This window comes from Dasypus novemcinctus, chromosome 12, assembly GCF_030445035.2.
Source record: "Dasypus novemcinctus isolate mDasNov1 chromosome 12, mDasNov1.1.hap2, whole genome shotgun sequence".
In the NCBI taxonomy this organism is placed as follows: domain Eukaryota; kingdom Metazoa; phylum Chordata; class Mammalia; order Cingulata; family Dasypodidae; genus Dasypus; species Dasypus novemcinctus.
In genome coordinates, this window is record NC_080684.1 from 44,244,523 (window position 1) to 44,264,333 (window position 19,811).

The 19,811-nt window shown below is 42.3% G+C and overlaps 1 long non-coding RNA gene across 1 annotated transcript in view; it reads left to right on the forward strand.

Moving 5' to 3' along the window:
- The window catches only part of LOC139440158 (uncharacterized), a 40,425-nt gene extending 22,430 nt beyond the window's left edge, over positions 1-17,995 (forward strand). The window contains exons 2-3 of the long non-coding RNA XR_011650267.1: positions 9,560-9,794; positions 15,177-17,995. This is a non-coding gene — a long non-coding RNA (uncharacterized lncRNA). The remainder of the gene's footprint in view (positions 1-9,559; positions 9,795-15,176) is intronic.
- The last annotated feature ends 1,816 nt before the right edge of the window (positions 17,996-19,811 follow it).

The window sequence follows — 19,811 nt, forward strand, 5'->3', positions numbered from 1 at the left end:
AATCTGAAGGGGAAAGCATTCAACCTTTTCTCATTGAATATAATATTGGCTGTGGGTATTTCATAATTGCCTTTTATCATATTGAGGAAATTTCCTTCTATTCCTATCTTTTGGAGGGTTTTTATCAAAAGAGGATGCTGGATTTGGCTGAATGCCTTCTCTGCATTAATTGAGGTTACCATGTGGCATTTTTCCTTCAATTTATTAATGTGGTGTATTATATTCATTGATTTTCTTATGTTGAACAAGTCTTGCATACCAGGAATAAATCCCACTTGGTTGTGATGTATAAGTCTTTTGATATGCTGTTGGATTCAATTTGAAAGTATTTTGTTGAGAATTTTTAAATCTATGTTCATTAGAGAGAGAGATTGGTCTATAATTTTCTTTTCTTATAGTATCTTTATTTGGCTTTGGTTTTAGGGTAAGGTTGGCTTCATAAAATATGTTGAGTACTTTTCCCTTCTCTTTTTTTTTTTTTAACACTTTAAAAAAATTAAAGTTAATAGATCACACAGAATGTTACATTAAAAAAACATAAGAGGTTCCCATATACCCCCTACCCCTCACCCCACTCCTCCCACACCAACAACCTCCCCCATCATTGTGGCACACTCATCGCACTTGGCAAACACATTCTGGAACACTGCTATACCACATGGATAATAGTTCACCCTGTAGTTCGCACTCTCCCCCAGTATATTCAGTGGGTTATAGCAGGATATATAATGCCCAGCATCTGACTCTGCAGTATCATTTAGGACAACTCCAAGTCCCAAAAATGCCCCACATCACATCTCTTCTTTCCTCTCCCTGCCCTCAACAACTACTGTGGCCACTTTCTCCACATTAATGCTACATTTTCTTCTATTACTAGTCACAATAGTTTTATAGTAGAATATCCCACTCTAATCCATATTTTATGCCACCCTGGGATGGTGATGTCCCTCCACCTTGATATCAAGAGGGGGCTCAGATTCCACATAGATGATGAATGAAATTCTTCTGCAGTTGTAGGCACTCTTGGTCCTCTGGTGTGGTGGTTCATGATCTTCACCTCCCTGTTAGCTGACCTGGGTAAGTCCAATGAACCAGAGAGTAGGAGTTGCAAGTCTGCTGAGAATCAGGGCCCAGCTGGCACATGGGCAGTCCAGAGATTCAAGTCCCCTGAATATACACCATCCGTAGTGCCAACCACAGGTTCAGTAAAGCTAACAGAAGAGGCATGTGTAGAAAGGTCACATCTGAACCCAGCTCCATCACTCTCAGGAGCACAAATTCCAAAGTAGGTCCCACTGACATGGCACAGAACTCCAAATCCATCTGCTGTGACCATATACCCCATGGGCCTCCATTGCCTTCACAAGAACCAGGACCTAGGGTTGTATCTACTTTGGCTGTTTCTGGGGTCCTGCTGAGGCATGCATAAGTGCGACCCTTCTGATGACCTCCTGATTCTTTTTTGAAGATTGTTAGCCATATAAACTCACTTGTCTTTGCATTTCCCCCTTTTATTTAAGGTCAAAAAGCAGTTTTTAACACATGATCATATATGTAGGCTGAGATATTCTGCTGGTCTGATGTGACCCTTTTATTCAAGGTCTCTTTCTATTGCATCCCCAGTTAGTGATTGGTAGTAATCCCTTGGCACCAGGGAGGCTCATCCCTGGGAGTCATGTCCTATGCCGGGGAAAGGTAATGCATTTACATGCTGAGTTTGGCTTAGAGAGTGGCCACATTTGAGCAAAATGGAGGCACTCAGGAGGTAATCTTAGTCAAGCTGCAGCTCTAGGCCTAGTTCATATTTCAGGCACACAAGCTCATAAGCATAGTCATCAGTTCAAGAGTTCATCATTGAACCATCCTTCCTTGTTGATCTTTGCCTTTGCACTTGGCGGATTGTTGCTGTTTCAGTGGGGAGTGTGACAGAGCTCCCCTGAGCAGGAACTAAGCACTCCCTCAGATGTCATTTGTAACTGTAACTACTATGAAAATACCCAGCATATATCAGAACATTTTTATGTCCCCTATATACATGCCCTGGAGAACTCCCTCCCAACCATGTGCCCCCATCTATAACAGCCCACACCAATGTTCCTTCCCTGCCATTGTTGAACCTCTCTGTGGTCCAAAACTTCTTTAACAATGAAGCCCAATATATATAACTAAATTCGGTTAATAGGAAAATGAAATATAGTGATGGGTTTAATGATTAGAAATACTAAAATAAAGGAACAATAAATTGGTGTACTAATAAAATGAAAAATATTATAAAGTTTTGTTTTTGACATTTTGCCTTTCATCACTGTAATAGGTGTTGCCCTGTATGTACAGTGGCAAGGCACTTTCTCTCATTTCTTCCTTAGTGTCTACATCCTTTCTCTTTTTTTTTTCCTTCTAATTTTTAATATTATCTTCAAAAAAGTTTTAGATTATAGCAATTCACATATACAATATAGGGGACTCCCATATATCCAACATCAAACCCTTTTCCCCCTTCCCCAGCAATGATCTTTTTACATGTTCATGTTATATTTGCTGCAGCTGATATACAGATTTTGAAACATAGCTATCAAACATTTCAGTTTACCTTATGGTTTATATTTTAGATGTACAAATTTCTAAATTTTCAGTTTCCTTATGTTTTACAATATGGTTTACATTTTAACTTACAAACTTTTATACATTTTTGGTGTGAGTTAACATGCCCTATATCCATTGTTACATGATCTTGTGGAGCACTTCCATTGTCCCCCAGTTACGCTGCTTCCATCTATTCAATACCCCTCTCACCCTCCCCCCAATCAATCTTCTCTACTTGAGAGACCAGATTTACAGATACTTGCAACAATGCTGAAGGCCTGACATACTAGACTGCCCTAACCCATTGGGAGTCACTGATTCTCTTGAGGGACACAATTCCTTCTGTTTGAGAACATCAGGTCTTCCCAGGATGTGGGTACACCTTCACATTCATTATATGGTCTCCACCCAATGATTTAAAGTACTATGACAAAATGAGCACTCACACAGTCGCTAGAAGCCTGCCTCTATGCCAGATGCCTCCCTTAAGCACCTTAAACACGTAATCCTTCCTTATTATATTTCCTAAAGAATTTTCTCAACATTATAGTTTCAACCATATACCTGACAGTCTTCCATATTCAACTCTTCCCCACAGCCCTCCCCCCAATTCGTTAGGCCATCTGACCCATCCTCCCAACCCTAGCTCCCCCCTCAAGCCCACAAAGCCCCACCCAAAATTATCCCATTATCCCTATGTCCCCATCTTATCCCTTCCCTGTACAAATATTTACCTCCAGCTTATCATAGACTTCACCCACGTAGGCATCAGTTCACAACCTTCCTCTCCCCCTCAAATTCCTTTAAGCCTTTCTTCCAATCTCTAGCTCTCTGAAACAGCTTGGTTTGTTTATTTCACATCAGGCAGGTCATGTAGTATTTGTCCTTCAATGTCTGGCTTGCTTCACTCAAGGTAAGGTCCTCAAGATTCACCCATGTTATCCCATGTGTTTGTACTGTGTTCCTTCTTATAGCTGAGTAGTATTCCATTGAATGTATATACCATATTTTATTTATCCATTTATCTGTTAATAGGCATTTGGATTGATTCCAACTTTTGACAATAGTGAATAATGCTGCTATGAACATTGGTGTACATATATTGGTTTGTGTCCTTATTTTCAGTTCTTCTGCATATATACCCAGCAGTGGAATTGCTGGATCATATGGCAAATGTATGGCTAACTCTTTGAGAAACTGCCAAACTGTCCTCCAGAATGGCTGGATCTTTCTGCGTTCCCACCAGCAGTGGATGAGTGTTCCCATTCCTCCACATCCTCTCCAGCACATGTAGTCTTCTGTTTTTTTGCTAGCTGCCAGGTTTATGGGAATAAGATAGTATCTCATTGTAGTTTTGATTTGCATTTCCCTAATAGCTAGTGATTTTGAGCATTTTTTCTAGTGCTTTTTAGCCATTTGTATTTCTTCTTTGGAAAAGCATCTGTTCAAATCTTTTCCCCATTTTTAAAATGGGTTGTTTGTCTTTTTATTTTCAAGATACAGGAGTTCTTTATATATGCAGGTATAAGTCTCCTATCAGATATATGGTTACTAAATATTTTCTCCAACTGGGTAGGCTCTCTCTTCACTTTCCTGACAGACTCCTTTGAGGTGCAGAAGGCTTTAATTTCGAGGAAGTCCCATTTATCTATTTGTTCTTTTGCTGCTCATGCTTTGGGTGTGAAGTTCATGAAGCCATTTCCTATTACAAGGTCCTGTAGATGCTTCCCTACATTGCTTTCCAAGGTCTTTATGGTCTTGGCTCTTATATTTAGGTCTTTGATCCATCCAGAGTTGATTTTTATATAAGGTGTGAGATGGTAATCCTCTTTCCTTCTTTTGCATATGGATATCCAATTCTTTAGGTACCATTTGTTGAAGAGGCCATTCTCTCCCAGTTGAGTGGGCTTGGTGGCCTTGTCAAATATCAGATGACTGTATATATGAGGATCTATATCAGAACTCTCAATTTGGTTCCATTGGTCAGTGTGTCTATCCTTGTGCCAATACCAAGCCATTTTCACTACTGTAGTTTTGTACTATGTTTTGAAGTCAGGTAGTGTGATTCCTCCAATTTTGTTTTTCTTTTTCAATATGTCTTTGGCTACTCAGGACCTCTTTCCTTTCCAAATAAATTTCATAGTTTTTCTAGTTCATTAAAAAATGCTGTATTGATTTTTATTGGGATTGCATTGAATCTGTAGATCAGTTTTGGTAGGATAGACATCTTAATAATGTTTCACCTTCCTATCCATGAACATGGAATATTCTTCCATTTATTTAGGTCTTCTTTGATTTCTTTGAACAGTGTTGTGTACTTTTCTGTGTATAAGTCTTTTACATCTTTGGTTAAACTTATTCCTAGGCATTTGATTTTTAAAATTTACTATTGTAAATGGTATTTGTTTCTTGATTCCTCCTCTGATTGCTCATCATCAGCATACAGAAATGCTACTGATTTTTGTGCATTGATCTTATAACCTGAGACTTTACTGAACTCATTTATAAGTTCTAGAAGCTTTGTTGTAGACTTCCCAGGTTTTCTACATATGGGATCATATCTGCAAATAGTGAAATTTTGACTTCTTCCTTTGTAATTTGGATGCCTTTTCTGTCTGGTTCTTGCCTCAGTGCTTGAACAAGTACTTCTAACACAATGTTAAATAGAAGGGGTGATAGTGGGCATCCTTGTCTTGTTCCTGATCTTAGAGGGAAAGATTCTAGGATTTCACCATTGTAAATGATGTTATCTGTGGGGTTTTCATATATACCCTTTATCATGTTCAGAGTTTCCTTCTAGTCCAATCTTTTGCAGTGTTTTTATCAAGAAAGTGTGCTGTATTTTGTCAAATGGTTTTCCTGCATTTATAGATATGATGATATGATTTTCTTCCTTCAATCTGTTTATGTGGTGTATTACATTAATTGATTTTCTTATGTTGAACCATCCTTGCATACCAGGAATGAAACCCACTTGTCTTGGTGTATAATTCATTTATTGTGTTGTTGAATATAATTATCAAGTATTTTGTAGAGGATTTTTGCATCTAGGTTCATTAGAGAGATTAGTCTGTAACTTTCCTTTTTTGTGGTGTCTTTGTTTTGCTTTGGTATTAGGGTAATGTTGGCATCATAAAGTGAGTTAGGCAATGTTCCTTCTGTTTCAATTTTTTGGAATAGTTTAAGCAAGATTGGTGTTAGTACTTTCTGGAATGTTTGGTAGAATTCACCCATGAAACTATCAGGACCAGGGCTCTTCTTAGTTGGGAGGTTTTTTATGACTGATTCTATCTCTTTACTTGTGATTGGTTTGCTGAGATCATCAATTTCTTCTTTCATCAATGTAAGCTGCTTATGTATTTCTAGGAATTTGTCCATTTCCTCTAAATTGTCTTTCTTGTTGGAATATAGTTTTTCAAAGTATTCTCTTATGATATTCTTTATTTCAGTGCAGTCAGTGGTGATATCAACTTTCTCATTTCTTATTTTGTGTATTTGCATCTTCTCTCTTTCTTTTTTTCTTTGTTAGTTTGGCTAAGGATTTGTCAATTTTATTGGTCTTCTAAAGAAACAGCTCTTTGTTTTGTTTATTTTTTTTAGCACTTTTTAATTGTCTATTTCATTTAGTTCTGCTCTAATCTTTGTTATTTCTTTTTTTCTTCTTTCTTTGGGGTTAGTTTGTTTGTTTTTTTTACTAGTTTCTCCAATTGTGCAGTTAGTCCTTCAATTTAGTTTTCTTATTTTTAATGTAGGAATTTATGGCTATGAATTTCCCTCTCAGTACAGCTTTTGCTGCATCCCATTAGTTTTGATATGTTGTGTTATCATTTTATTAGTTTCAAGGTAGGTATTGATTTCTGTTGAGATTTCTTCCTTGACCCACTGTTTTTCTATAAGTTTGTTGTCAACTTCCATATCTTGGTGCCAAATTTGTGTCTCTGGCCCTTGAAAATTTCCTGCTTCATTCCACTGTGGTCAGAGAAATTATTTTGTATGATTTCAATCTTTCTGAATTCACTGAGACTTTCTTTTTGGCCTAGCATGTGGTCTATCTTGGAGAATGATCCTTGTGCACTTGAGAAGAATGTATATCCTGCTGTATTTGGGTGTAATGTTCTGTATATGTCTATTAGGTCCAGATCTTCTAATATATTGTTCAAAGTCTTTGTGTCTTTATTGATTCTCTTTTGAGATGTTCTGTCCAATGGTGATAGTGGTGTGTTAAAGACCCCCACTGTAATTGTAGAGGCATCTATTCCTTCACTTAATTTTTCCAGTGTTTGCCTCACATATTTGGAGGTGCTCTTGTTAGGGGTGTAAATGTTTATGATTATTTTTTCATCTTGAAAGGTTATCCCTTTCACTAATATGTAGTGTCCATCTTTGTCTCTCTGAATAGTTTTGCACTTAGAGTCTATTTTTTCTGATATTAATATAGCTATTCCTGCCTTTTTTGGTTATTATTTCCCTGTAAGATTTTTTCCCAGCCATTCACTTTCAACCTCCTTGAATCCCCGGGTCTAAGATTTGTTTCTGGTAGACAGCATATAGATGGGTCATATTTCCTTATGCAATCTTCCATTCTGTGTCTCTTGATAGGTGAGTCTAATCCATTGACTTTTAGTGTTATTACTTTCAAGGAATTACATATAGTAGCCATATTTTCTTTGGATTTGTGTTTGTCATTTGTTGTTTGATTTTTTCCCCTCTTTTTGTCATTTTAGTTGTTCCAACACTCTCCTCCAACTCTGTCTCTCCTTTTATTTTCTTTCCTCCTGCAGAACTCCCTTTAATTTTTCTTGAAGGGCAGGTTTCTTGTTGGCATATCCTCTTAGTTTCTGTTTATCTGTGAATATTTTGAAATCTCCATTATTTTTGAATGTTAGCTTTGCTGGATAGATAGAGTATTCTTGTTTGGAAATTCTTTTCTTTTAGAACCTTGACTATGTCATACCTCTGCTTTCTTACCTCCATGGTTTCAGATGAGAAATCAGCACTTAATCTTATGGAGCCTTCCTTGTATGTGATGGTTCTCTTTTCTCTTGCTGCTTTTAGTATTTTCTCTTTGTCTTGCACATTGGATAATTTGACAAGTATATGTCTTGGGGTAGGTCTGTTGGGATTTATGCTGTTTTGGGTGCATTGTGCTTCCTGGACATGTACATGCCTCTCCCTCAATAGATTTGGGAAATTTTCAGCCATTATTTCCTCCAATGCCCCTTCTGTCCTTTTTCCCTTCTCTTTTCCTTCTGGGATGCCTATAATGCATATAATTGCATGTTTTGTGTTGTCATTCAGGTCCCTAAGTCCCTGCTGGATTTTTTCTTTTTATCAATCAATTCTACTCTCTGTTTAATTTCAGATGTACTGTCTTCCACATCACTAATTCTTTCCTCTGCCTCTTCAAATCCACTGTTATTTGTTTAGAGTGTATTTTTGATTTCTTGGATTGTGCTGTTCATCCCCATCATATCCATTATCTTTTTGCATATGATTAGTATTTCTTCTGTATGCTCTCCAAGTGTTTTCTTAATATCCTTAATCTCTTCCTTCACTTCATTAAATTGGTCCATGATATATGTTTTGATAGCTTTAATTATTTGTTTGCTGTTCTACTCCTCTTCCTGGTTTTTAGTTTGTTCATTGGATTGGGTCATGTTTTCCTGATTATTGGTATGGTTTGTAGATTTTTGTTGCTGTCTGGTCATCATTTTATCTTGTTGGGCTTATTCAGTTGATTAGCTTCTTTGTCTTGGGGTTTAACTATTTGTTGTTTTTGTGTGCATGTTAAGTCTTCTCTTTGTCACTTTGTTCTTCTTATTCTATTTCCTTGTTGTTAGCTAAGTTCCCCTGAAGGAAAATATTAGGGCCAGAGAAAGCAAAAGGGGTAAGAAAAGAAAAATGTAATAGTAGAATTGATAGTGAATGTTAACAGAAGATCCCAGTGAGATCTAGGAGAATGGATATTGAACTCATGTAAGCTGTGTGTAGTTATAACAGTAAAAAAGTGGAGTACCTATAATGAGATAGTAAACTGAATACAGAGAGGAATATAATATGAATTAAAATGTCACTGTGGTCAGGATAGAGGGAAAGAGAAAAGAAAGGATAATAATATAAAGAGTGAATAAATGATAGAAAACAGAATAGAGGTATTAGAGATAGAAAGTCAGAAATATTGGGGGTAAAGAAAGAGAGGTGGAACAAATGAGAAACAATAAATGATGGAGAATAGTAAGATGTAAAAGAAAGGGGACAGCATTAGTAGCCAAAATCAGTAAACACAGGAAAGAGGAAATTGAGGATGAGGAAGCACAGCAAATAAGAAATGTTGACTGCAGCATCTAATATTTTTAAAAAAGAAGATAAAAAAAGGGAAGAAGGCAAAAAAAAAAAAAAAAAAAAAAAAGCAAGGTTGAAAAAGAGAAAGGAAAAAAAGAAGAAAAGGTCCAGGGGGGGATAAAGAGGAAGGAAAAACCAGAAAACAAACTAACAAAATAGACCAGACAAGGCCTCAAGCAAAGAATCCTCTTTGCAACTGAATAAACTGCTTAGGCATCTGACCTTCCCTCTTTCTCCTTTCCTTGTAGGGAGCCACCTGCTGTGAGACCTATTTACAGCCTCCCACAACATGGCGGATCTCACAACATGGTGGAGTTCACAAATCTGCCCTGTCATTTCCTTATTCTTCCTTCCTGCTTCTTTGTTCTCCCCTTCCCGCTACAACTCAGGTGACCACAGCAATACACATGCGTGAGGCGGGAAACTCTGCAGGTTTGGCGCGAACACTCGGCCAATCTCCTCTTTGGACGCCTGTCACCTGCGAGACTAGCCTATCACCTGTGGACACGTTCCCTTCCCTCAGTATATATTCCCATGTTTTACCCCCAATAAACGAGGCTTGATCAGAATCCTGTCTTGCCTCCATTCTTCGTGTCTCTTGTCCCCGTCTCTGTGTCGTTTGCTTTGTTTCTAGATCCCTGAGCTTGGTCGGATGGGAGATGTCCTGTCGTATTGGCCTGGCCCACGGGCGGGTCCGGGTCATTTTGGCGCCCAACGTGGGGCAGAACCGAGCAACGACGTAGAGAGCGCCGATTGATGGGCCCAAAAGAAGAAATCCAAGAAGACACCGTGTAGAGTCAGTCCACGGTCAGAGCTTCGTGAGTGAACGGAGACACCGCACAGGAGCCTGCTGCGCAGTCAGGATCTTGGTAAGTGATCAGCGAAAGTATGGGACAAGCAATGAGTGAGCATAAAGTGTTTGTAGGAGGTCTACGTGAGGCTGGCTTTAAAGGCACGAGGAGTAAAGGTTAAAGTTAAACAGCTCCTAGAATTCTTTGATTTCCTAAAAGAAGTGTGTCCCTGGTTTCCACAGGAAGGGAGCATAGATGAACAATGGTGGAGGAGAGTAGGAGACGCCCTACGGGATTTCTATAAAACTTTTGGTCCTGAAAAAATCCCCATAACTGCCTTCAGCTATTGGAATCTTATCAATGATATAGTTTGTGTCCGCCATAGAGATGCAGTCATGGCAAATGTAATTACAAAGGGCGAAGAGATTCTGTCACAGGGCCAGATTCCCCCCAGACCCAGTCCTTCTACCACCCTTAGCCCACCTCCTATCGATTCAGATTCAGTTTCTATTAAGATAGAAAGTGAGGAAGAGATACCCCTATCTCAAAATAATGAGGCCAAACCCAAAATAGGTAGGAAAAATAAAAATAGGCGCAAAAAGAAAGCTGGTGCAAGTGCAAGTTCTGAAACCTCTGATTCTGACTCCGAGTCAGAGTCAGTGAAATTCACTGCCATTGACTACCCGCCACCATATGCTCCCTCCCTCTCTGCGCCACCGCCCAGTCACCCTATCGGTGCTGGCAATCTTGAAATTCAGGATGACCAAGGAGTCATAGCAAAGATAGAGAAAACGAAAGAGCAAATTCGCTTACAGAAGGAACATTTACAACTCCTAAAGGAGCTAGAGCAGCTAGAAGCATTAGAACATCGTAAATGCAGGAAGGAAGTTAACCACAACCCTTTTATCAACATTTTGCCCAGCTGTAGTTCCCCGTCAGAGCCGCCCGTGCTAAAACCGTCACCTAAATACCCTCCTAACTTTTTTCTGCCCCACCCCCCTGTAATTACCTCTGCTTACCCGGTTACCGAAAAAAGAAATGATGATGATGAGCAAGTTCGGGTATACTCCACTTTTCCGTTTAAAAATTTAAAAGAGCTTAAGTCCGCCGCCTCTACCTATGGGCCCACTGCTCTGTATACTGTTACCATCTTGGAGCACATTGCCGATGCCTGGCTCATACCTCATGATTGGCGTACTCTTGATCGCTCTGCTCTCAGTGCGGGAGATTACCTATTATGGAAATTCGAGTACGCCGAGTTCTGTGCCAATACAACCAAGCATAATGCTCAGGCTGGCAACGGGTGAACTATTGATATGCTCACAGGGTCAAATGATTATAGAGATAATACAAACCAATGTAGGTATGACCCTGGCCTATTTGCTCAAATTCAAACTGCTGCCCTTAAGGCTTGGAAAAGGTTGCCCACAAAAGAACGCCCTGCCTCCTCCCTCACTAATATTAAACAGGGGCCAGAGGAGCCTTTTTCAGATTTTGTAGGCAGATTGTGCACGGCTGCAGAAAGGCTGTTTGGCGATACCAATACAGAAACAGACTATGTAAAACAAATCGTATTTGAAAATGCAAATGCAGCTTGTCAGGCTGCAATCAGACCTTATAGAAAGAAGGAGGACTTGTCTGGTTACATTAGGCTTTGTTCTGAAATTGGCCCCGCCTACCAACAAGGCCTTGCTATGCCGCTGCCTTAAAAGAGGTTTTACAGCCGCAACAAAAAAGAACTTGTTTTAAGTGTGGTGATCCCGGCCATTTTGCCCGGGACTGTCCCACCCCTGGTATTAGCAATAAGCCTAGTAGTGCCCCTAGAGTCTGTCCTCGTTGCCGCCGTGGCCGGCACTGGGCTAGTGACTCTCGGTCCCAAAACGACATACAAGGTCAGCCTCTCCCTCCCCAGCAGGGAAACGGGAGGCGGGGCCAGCCCCAGGACCCGAAAACCAAACAAGCTTATGGGGCGATCAACTTCATTCCTGCGAACGCCAATCCCTTTTGCAACTCTGTAGAGCCACACCCGGGAGCGCAGGATTGGACCTCTGTGCCTCTTCCCACACAGTGTTAACGCCTCAAATGCAGTCCAGGCCCTGCCCACTGGTGTGTTTGGCCCCATGCCAAAAAACACCTTTGGCCTAATAATCAGACGAGGCAGTTCCCTTATCAGTGGCCTCCATATTTCTCCTGGGGTCATTGTCAATGACTTCACCGGTAAGATAAGGGTAATGGCTTCAGCCCCACAAAGTATTATCTCCTTCCCTGCAGGGCAACGGATTGCCCAGTTATTAGTCCTCGCTCTAGTACAAACTGACAATACAGTAAAAGGCCGTGACCGTAGAGATAAGGGATTTGGTTCTTCTGATGTATTCTGGGCTCAAGCCATTTCACCCAGCAAACCAATGTTGTCTCTACTCTTAGATGGAAAAAATTTTACCAGACTCATAGACACAGGGGCAGATGTAACTATTATAAAAAAGAAAGACTGGCCCCAATCCTGGCCCCTTGTCCCAACGCTTACACATTTGACTGGCATAGGGCAGACTACTAACCCCGAAAGAAGTTCAAAATTGCTTACCTGGAGAGACAGCAAGGGCAACCAAGGTTCAGTGCAGCCTTGCGTCATAGCTAACCTCCCCATCAACCTCTGGGAACGGGACATACTTTCCCAGATGCAACTTATTATGTGCAGTCCAAATAGCATGATTACAGCCCAAATGCTCTCACAAGGCTTCAAGCCAGGTAAGGGCTTAGGAAAATTTGAATCAGGCATCCCCCAGCCTTTATTGATAAAGGGACAATGTAATAGGAGAGGCTTAGGAAATTTAGCCTAGAGGTCATTGATTCTCCTGTACCCCATGCAGACCCCATCTCTTGGTATTCAGAGGAACCTGTGTGGGTCAATCAATGGCCTTTGTCAGCGGACAAACTGCAGGCTGCCCAACAGTTAGTACAGGAACAGTTGGCGGCCAGACATGTTACAGAAAGCAATTCGCCCTGGAACACACCTATTTTTGTCATTAAGAAAAAAATCCGGAAAATGGCAATTGCTCCAAGATCTGAGAGCCGTTAATAAAACCATGGTCCCCATAGAAGCCCTGCAACCTGGGCTTCCTTCCCCTGTAGGCATTCCCCTTAGGTATTATAAAATCATTATAGACCTACAGGACTGTTTCTTTTCCATCCCATTATATCCAACAGACCAAAAGCGTTTTGCATTTAGTCTCCCCTCCATAAACTTTAAAGAACCTAGGAAAAGATATCAATGGAAAGTCCTACCCAAGGTATGACAAATAGTCCTACCTTATGTCAAAAATTTGTGGCTACTGCCATAAGGGAGGTAAGAGCTACATGGAGGGATCTTTATATTATTCACTACATGGATGACATCTTGATGGCTGGTAAAAGTGGACAAGATGTCCTAAAATGTTACCAGGATATGGAGAGGGCCTTAAAGGCACACAGGCTTCAAATTGCCCCAGATAAAGTACAATTACAAGACCCTTACACTTACTTAGGCTTTCATATGACAGGAAGTAAAATAACTACTCAGAAGGCCAATATCATGCTAGATAAATTAAAAACCCTAAATGACTTCCAAAAGCTCTTAGGTGATATAAATTGGCTTCACCCTTATTTAAAACTAACTACAGGAGATTTAAAACCCTTATTTGACATACTATATGGGGACTCTAACCCCATCTCTCCTAGAAGTATTACTCAGGAAGGACGTCAAGCCCTTAAGATGGCTGAACAAGCTATACAATTACAATTTGTCACTACTGTAGATTATAACCAACCCTTGCTTTTTGTCATATGTAAAACTTCTCTTACTCCCACGGCGGTATTCTGGCAAACAGCCCCTATAATGTGGGTGCATTTGCCTGCATCACCTGCTAAAGTAATTTATTCTTACTACCAAGCTGTTGCAGATATTGTCTGCCTGGGGAGAGAACAAGGCAAGCGTTATTTTGGTAAAGAACCTGATGCCATTATTCAACCATATACTAAGGAACAAATTAGTTGGCTGCTGCAAATCACTGACAGCTGGCCTATTGCTTGTGCATCTTATGCTGGGAAAATAGATAATCATTACCCCAATGATAAGCTATTACAATTTTTAAGTACCCATGACTTCGTTTTTCCCTTAACCACATCTCTCCAGCCCGTTACTGAAGCCCTGTCAGTATTCACCGATGGGTCCTCCTCAGGAATGGCTGCTTACATCTTTAATGACAAAACTGTCCAATTTCAAACGCATTCAAAATCTGCGCAGCTTACAGAATTACAAGCTGTTATAGCTGTGTTCTCTGCATTCCAAAGTTCCCCTTTTAACCTTTTCACAGATAGTTCTTATATAGCTCAGTCAGTCCCTTTGCTCGAAACGGCCGCTCAAATAAAAAATGCCTCAGAGGCGGCTATTTTGTTCACTCAGTTGCAATCTCTTATTCATAAAAGAAAGCATCCCTTTATATTGGCCACTTTAGAGCTCATTCCAGTCTTCCGGGTCCCCTTGCCCAAGGAAACCATTTGGCTGATCAAGCCACTCGGCTATTATGCTATGTTAACCCAAGGCATGCATGACAACTCGAATAACTTTGACAAGGCTGTCAAAGCCCACCAGTTACATCATATTAATGCGCATACTTTAAGACTTATGTTCAGTATTACTAGAGAGCAAGCTCAACAGATTGTTAAAGAATGTCCTTCCTGTGTAACCTTTTTACCTACACCTCATCTAGGAGTAAATCCCCGTGGCCTAATACCTAATGCCCTCTGGCAAATGGATGTAACCCATATTCCCAAGTTTGGTAGCTTAAAATATGTGCATGTCACAGTTGACACCTTTAGTGGCCTAATCTATGCCACCCCACAAACAGGAGAAACAGGAAAACACATCGTAGCTCATGTGTTAGCTGCTATGTCAATGTTAGGGACCCCACAACACATAAAAACCGACAATGGCCCCGGATATACTGGCCATGTTTTTTCCACCTTCTGCCAATAGTTAAGTATTAAACACACCACAGGTATTCCATACAACCCCCAAGGACAAGGTATAGTTGAAAGAGCACATCTGTCTTAAAAAATACCATTCAAAAGATAAAAAAGGGGGAATGGTATCCCACAAGAGGAGCACCAAAAAATTTAATATCTCATTCTCTCTTCATATTAAATTTTCTAAATTTGGACCAGCAAGGACATTCTGCAGCTGAACGCTTCTGGCATCCTAATACTAGCACAAAACATGCCACAGTCCTATGGAAGGACCCAATGGATAACACCTGGCATGGACCAGACCCCGTCCTAATATGGGGCAGAGGATCAGTCTGCGTCTACTCTAAAGAACTAGACGCAGCCAGGTGGCTGCCAGAGCGATTAGTCAAACAAATAGATGATAACAACCTATCCAGGGTAGAGGAATCTCCCTGAGATTAGTTTTCCTTTCATCCACAGGTAATCACCAACCTTCATGCGGGCGTGCACCACTCCTGGAATTCTTCTACTTGGTGGCGGCGCAGTCATCGCAGCCCTTCTGCTATACGCTGGAGCCCCCAAGGATTGGAGCGTACTAGAGAAGTCCTTACTTGTTTTCTTCTTCATAACATACCTCGGCCTCCTTCTTGCCATTGCTTGCTGCCTATAACCCACTAACATGCACCCCCTCGTACTCCTCCTCACCCTTGCTCTAAGCTGTTTTCTGTGCACTGCCCAGGCAGGCATGGGACCACCCGCTGACCCAAAGAAGATATTAGAAACACCGTACGATAAACCTTGTGAGTGTAAAGGAGGTCAGGTCATCACTGTACCCAATATGTATACACAGTCTGTGCAGTGCAGTAATGATAAGATGGCTTATTTGCAGGCCTCAGCTAGTCATACCGGAGGTTATGGGAAACAGCAGTGGGTCTGCCGAAACCTACCCAGAGTGATTCCCTCAGTAGGCGGCCGCTGTGGACCCTGCGCCTGTAAATCTATATACCCATCCATGCACAGCAGCTGTTATACTGAGGTACAATCGTGTACCAATAACAATAAGACCTATTATACTGCCAAATTAGCTTGTACCCAACTTAGCAGCACTGGAGGAGACTGGAGCAATAACCCCAGTCCTCTAGGGAAGGGTAAGCTAACCCAAGCTGGCTGTCGCGGTACCGTGGGAGACACTGTTTGCTGGAATCAAGTCCCTCCTGTAGATGTCTCGGACGGAGGGGGCCCACAAGACCAAGTTCGACAAATAATGATTCATGAGAGACTCGAGGAAATCATAAAGAGCTCATTTCCTCAAGTTGAATATCATCCCTTAGCTTTACCTAAGACTGGGGACTTAAATTATAGATGCTCAAACTTTCGATATCCTTGAAGCTACCTTTAATTTGCTCAATAAATCCCGACCTTATACCGCTCAGGACTGCTGGTTATGCTTATGCATGGGGACCCCTGTACCTCTAGCTTTACCCACAGCCAATAATTCCTATCATCCCAATAGTACCTGTACCATTATCCCGCCCATCAGAGTACAACCTATCTTTACTTATGCTGACACTTGCCTGCACTCTCCATCGACCAACGACAGTGGTGAGATTCACTTAGGACATCTCACTTTTGCCCAGTGTAACTCGATACAAAATACGTCTGACGCCCTCTGCGCAGGCAATAGCTCAGTGTTCGTCTGTGGCGGTAATCTTGCTTATACCTTCTTGGCGTCTAATTGGACGGGGACATGCACTCTTGCCATCCTCCTCCCCCATGTTAGTGTTACTAACGGAACTGAACCTGTACCTATCCCCAGCATGGACTACATTGCCGGCCGCTCTAGAAGAGCTGTGCAACTTATCCCACTTTTTGTCACCTTAGGCATTTCCGGAGCCCTAGCCACTGGTACTGCAGGGTTAGGACTCTCTCTTACCCAATATACAAAATTATCTAAGCAATTAATTGATGATGTCCAAGCTTTGTCGAGTACTATACAAGATGTTCAAGATCAAATAGACTCTCTAGCTGAGGTAGTGTTGCAGAACAGAAGAGGGTTAGATCTGCTTACAGCAGAACGTGGAGGAATATGTCTAGCTCTGAAGGAACAGTGCTGCTTTTATGCCAACAAGTCTGGCATTGTTTGAGATAAAGTTAAAAGGCTTCAAGAAGACCTGGAAAAAAGAAGGGATTTAGTCAACCACCCCTTATGGAGTGGACTCCAGGGATTTCTACCATATCTACTTCCCCTGCCCAGCCCCCTGATTGCTCTCATATTAATCTGTGCATTTGCACCTTGCCTCCTTAAATTTCTCCAAGAAAGGATGAAGCAAATTTCTGCCCACGTGATGTATCTTGCTGCTGTTCATCAATACCAGCCTATCCGGACTGAAGAACAAACAACCAATCTTTGAAAATGCAAATGTCTTATGTTACCTTATCACCAACCTGTATTCTAATAGTTTTTACTTTCCTTGCCTGTTTTCTTTGCCCACGGTCACCACCGCCCCATCACGGCTTACCCTTCTCTGTTTAATTGATATCGCTGAACAGCTTCAGTAAGGGATTTAGCAGCTCATAAGGGCAGCGGGCACCCTGGCTTAAACAGACCAGGGCGGGTGTGGGCTCACCCACTAATCTCAGTATGTCATGCATGTCATGCGCAGTATGTAATTGCAAGCCATCTGTCGCTGAGGCACTGGACTAGTTAGCCAATGACAGGCAACTGGGCTGACCCATCAGTCAACCTAAGACAGGGATGTGGCCTTTTGTTGCCATGATTCCCAATGACGGGTAAGATTGATCACACACTGGGTAAGACGAATTGCTTACCGGGTGCAGCCCCGACCTAAGACAGGCACAGCCTCGCCTTTTCAGCACGGGAGCACCTTGCAGCCACATGCCACTACTGAAAATAAGCCCTGCTCTATCATGAGCCGTCACCGGCTGTTCCTTTCTTCAATTCATAACTCATTAAACAGAAAAGGGGGACCTGTAGGGAGCCACCCGCTGTGAGACCTATTTACAGCCTCCCACAACATGGCGGAGTTCACAAATCTGCCCTGTCATTTCCTTATTCTTCCTCCCTGCTTCTTTGTTCTCCCCTTTCCGCTACAACTCAGGTGACCACAGCAATACGCATGCGTGAGGCGCGAAACTCTGCAGGTTTGGTGCGAACACTCAGCCAATCCCCTCCTTGGACGCCTGTCACCTGCGAGACTAGCCTATCACCTGTGGACACGTTCCCTTCCCTCAGTATATATTCCCATGTTTTACCCCCAATAAACGAGGCTTGATCAGAATCCTGTCTTGCCTCCATTCTTCGTGTCTCTTGTCCCCGTCTCTGTGTCGTTTGCTTTGTTTCTAGATCCCCGAGCTTGGTCGGATGGGAGACGTCCTGTCGTATTGGCCTGGCCCGCGGGCGGGTCCGGGTCATTTCCTCACTTCCTTCTTTCCCAGGGCAGTAGGAAGACTGTGTGAGGGCTCCTGTAGGAGATTCAAATGTGTCGCTGGTGAACCAACTCACCTCAGAAAACAATGTTTCTTAATTTCTTGAGAGAGAGCACCCACCCCGTTCCAGGAAACCTAAACATGCTATTGGAAGCCTGCAAAGCACATCCTATTGTTTCTCACTCTTAGGTGTGTTACAGGGGGGCTAGTTAATTTTCTGACTCCACCTTCTCCCAGGCCAAGTTTCCTATCCCAGGGTGTTCAGGTAAATCATGCTCTCTCAGCAGATTTGCCTCTCATTTCTTCCTAGGCTCTCCCCAAGTCAGCTGGTATGCTTCTCCAAACTCAATAAAATGGGGGACCAGAAAATTGAACCTGCACTTCTTGGGCCCCTCTGCACCTCCCACCTAAACCCTCCCACTCTCGGAGTTAGCCCCAGACTGGATGACTAGGGCACTGCCAGATTTCCGGGAGTGCTGGGTTTGGGAAACAGAGGCCCAGGAGAACATGGAATCAGGTATGTGGGTGTGTGAAATGTGGGTTGTGGGGGTTCAGGGAACATGGGCTTGGGTTTCATGCATTTGGAAATATGGGGTTTGGGAACTCTGCCACTTGACTGGCAGTTCTCAGGGAATGCTGCAGCCCTTAGCCCTAGGGGAAAGGGATTTAATTTCCCACGGCTTCCGAGTTCAGAGTTAGAAACCCACAGTTTTACCTTGAACAAGCACTAATTTTGTCACAGTCTCTCCAGATTGATGTCCAGACACCTCCTGCGTTGTAGGTTCCCGAAACAGCCCTTTCCAGCAGGATTCTGTCACCATTCAGCTGGTCCTTTGCAGGAGAGATGATGATGGTGTACTTACTCAGATGCCATCTTGCCCTGCCTCCTGACATGTGTTAATTCAAGCTTACCTGGAGAATATAACCTATCTGATAGTCAGACAAACCATCTGAAGAAACTAACAAAAAGTCCTTTGGCATATAAGCACCATTTGACTCCCCACTCTTATATCCTCAGTATAAAAGGGACCCAAAAATTGTATTTGGGGCTCAATTTTTATTAGGACAAGCATCTGCCAAGTCTGGCCAGTCTTAATAAATCTTCCTTCTCAGAATTTTCTCACATCCTGGCCTTCAATATCATGTACACCCAACTTCTCTCTGCTTCAGCATCTCTGGGGGCTCATCCAGGATATGCTAAGAAGGTCAGAGGCGGCAACAGTTGATTGCCTCTCCTGGACATCTCTGAGGAGACCTGGAGGGCCCAGGTGAACCCCAGCCCTGGGTGTCCCTGGACTCCCCTTTAGTCCAGAAAGAGGTTGTGGACTCTGCCAGAGCCCTCTCGGAGAAACCAGAGGCACCGGAGTGTTCAAGAGACTCTGACAACAAAGCTAGGAGCTTCACACACCAGATGGGTAAGACCCCTGGGGGTATAGTGCAGGAAAAGCCTAATTCTGGAAAAAATTAAGAGGGGAGCTTGATCAGCTCTCAAAGAAAGACCCCAGTACTCTTGAGAAAAAGGGTCCGAGAAAGGAAAAGGGGGTGGTTGTGTGAGTGTGATTATGGAGACTGAGTGATATGCAGAAACACACTTCTGTGGGGTGAGTGTGGATCCTGATCTGTGGTTCCATGGTGACCTCATCTGGTCAAGAGTGCTCCGGAGGGCCT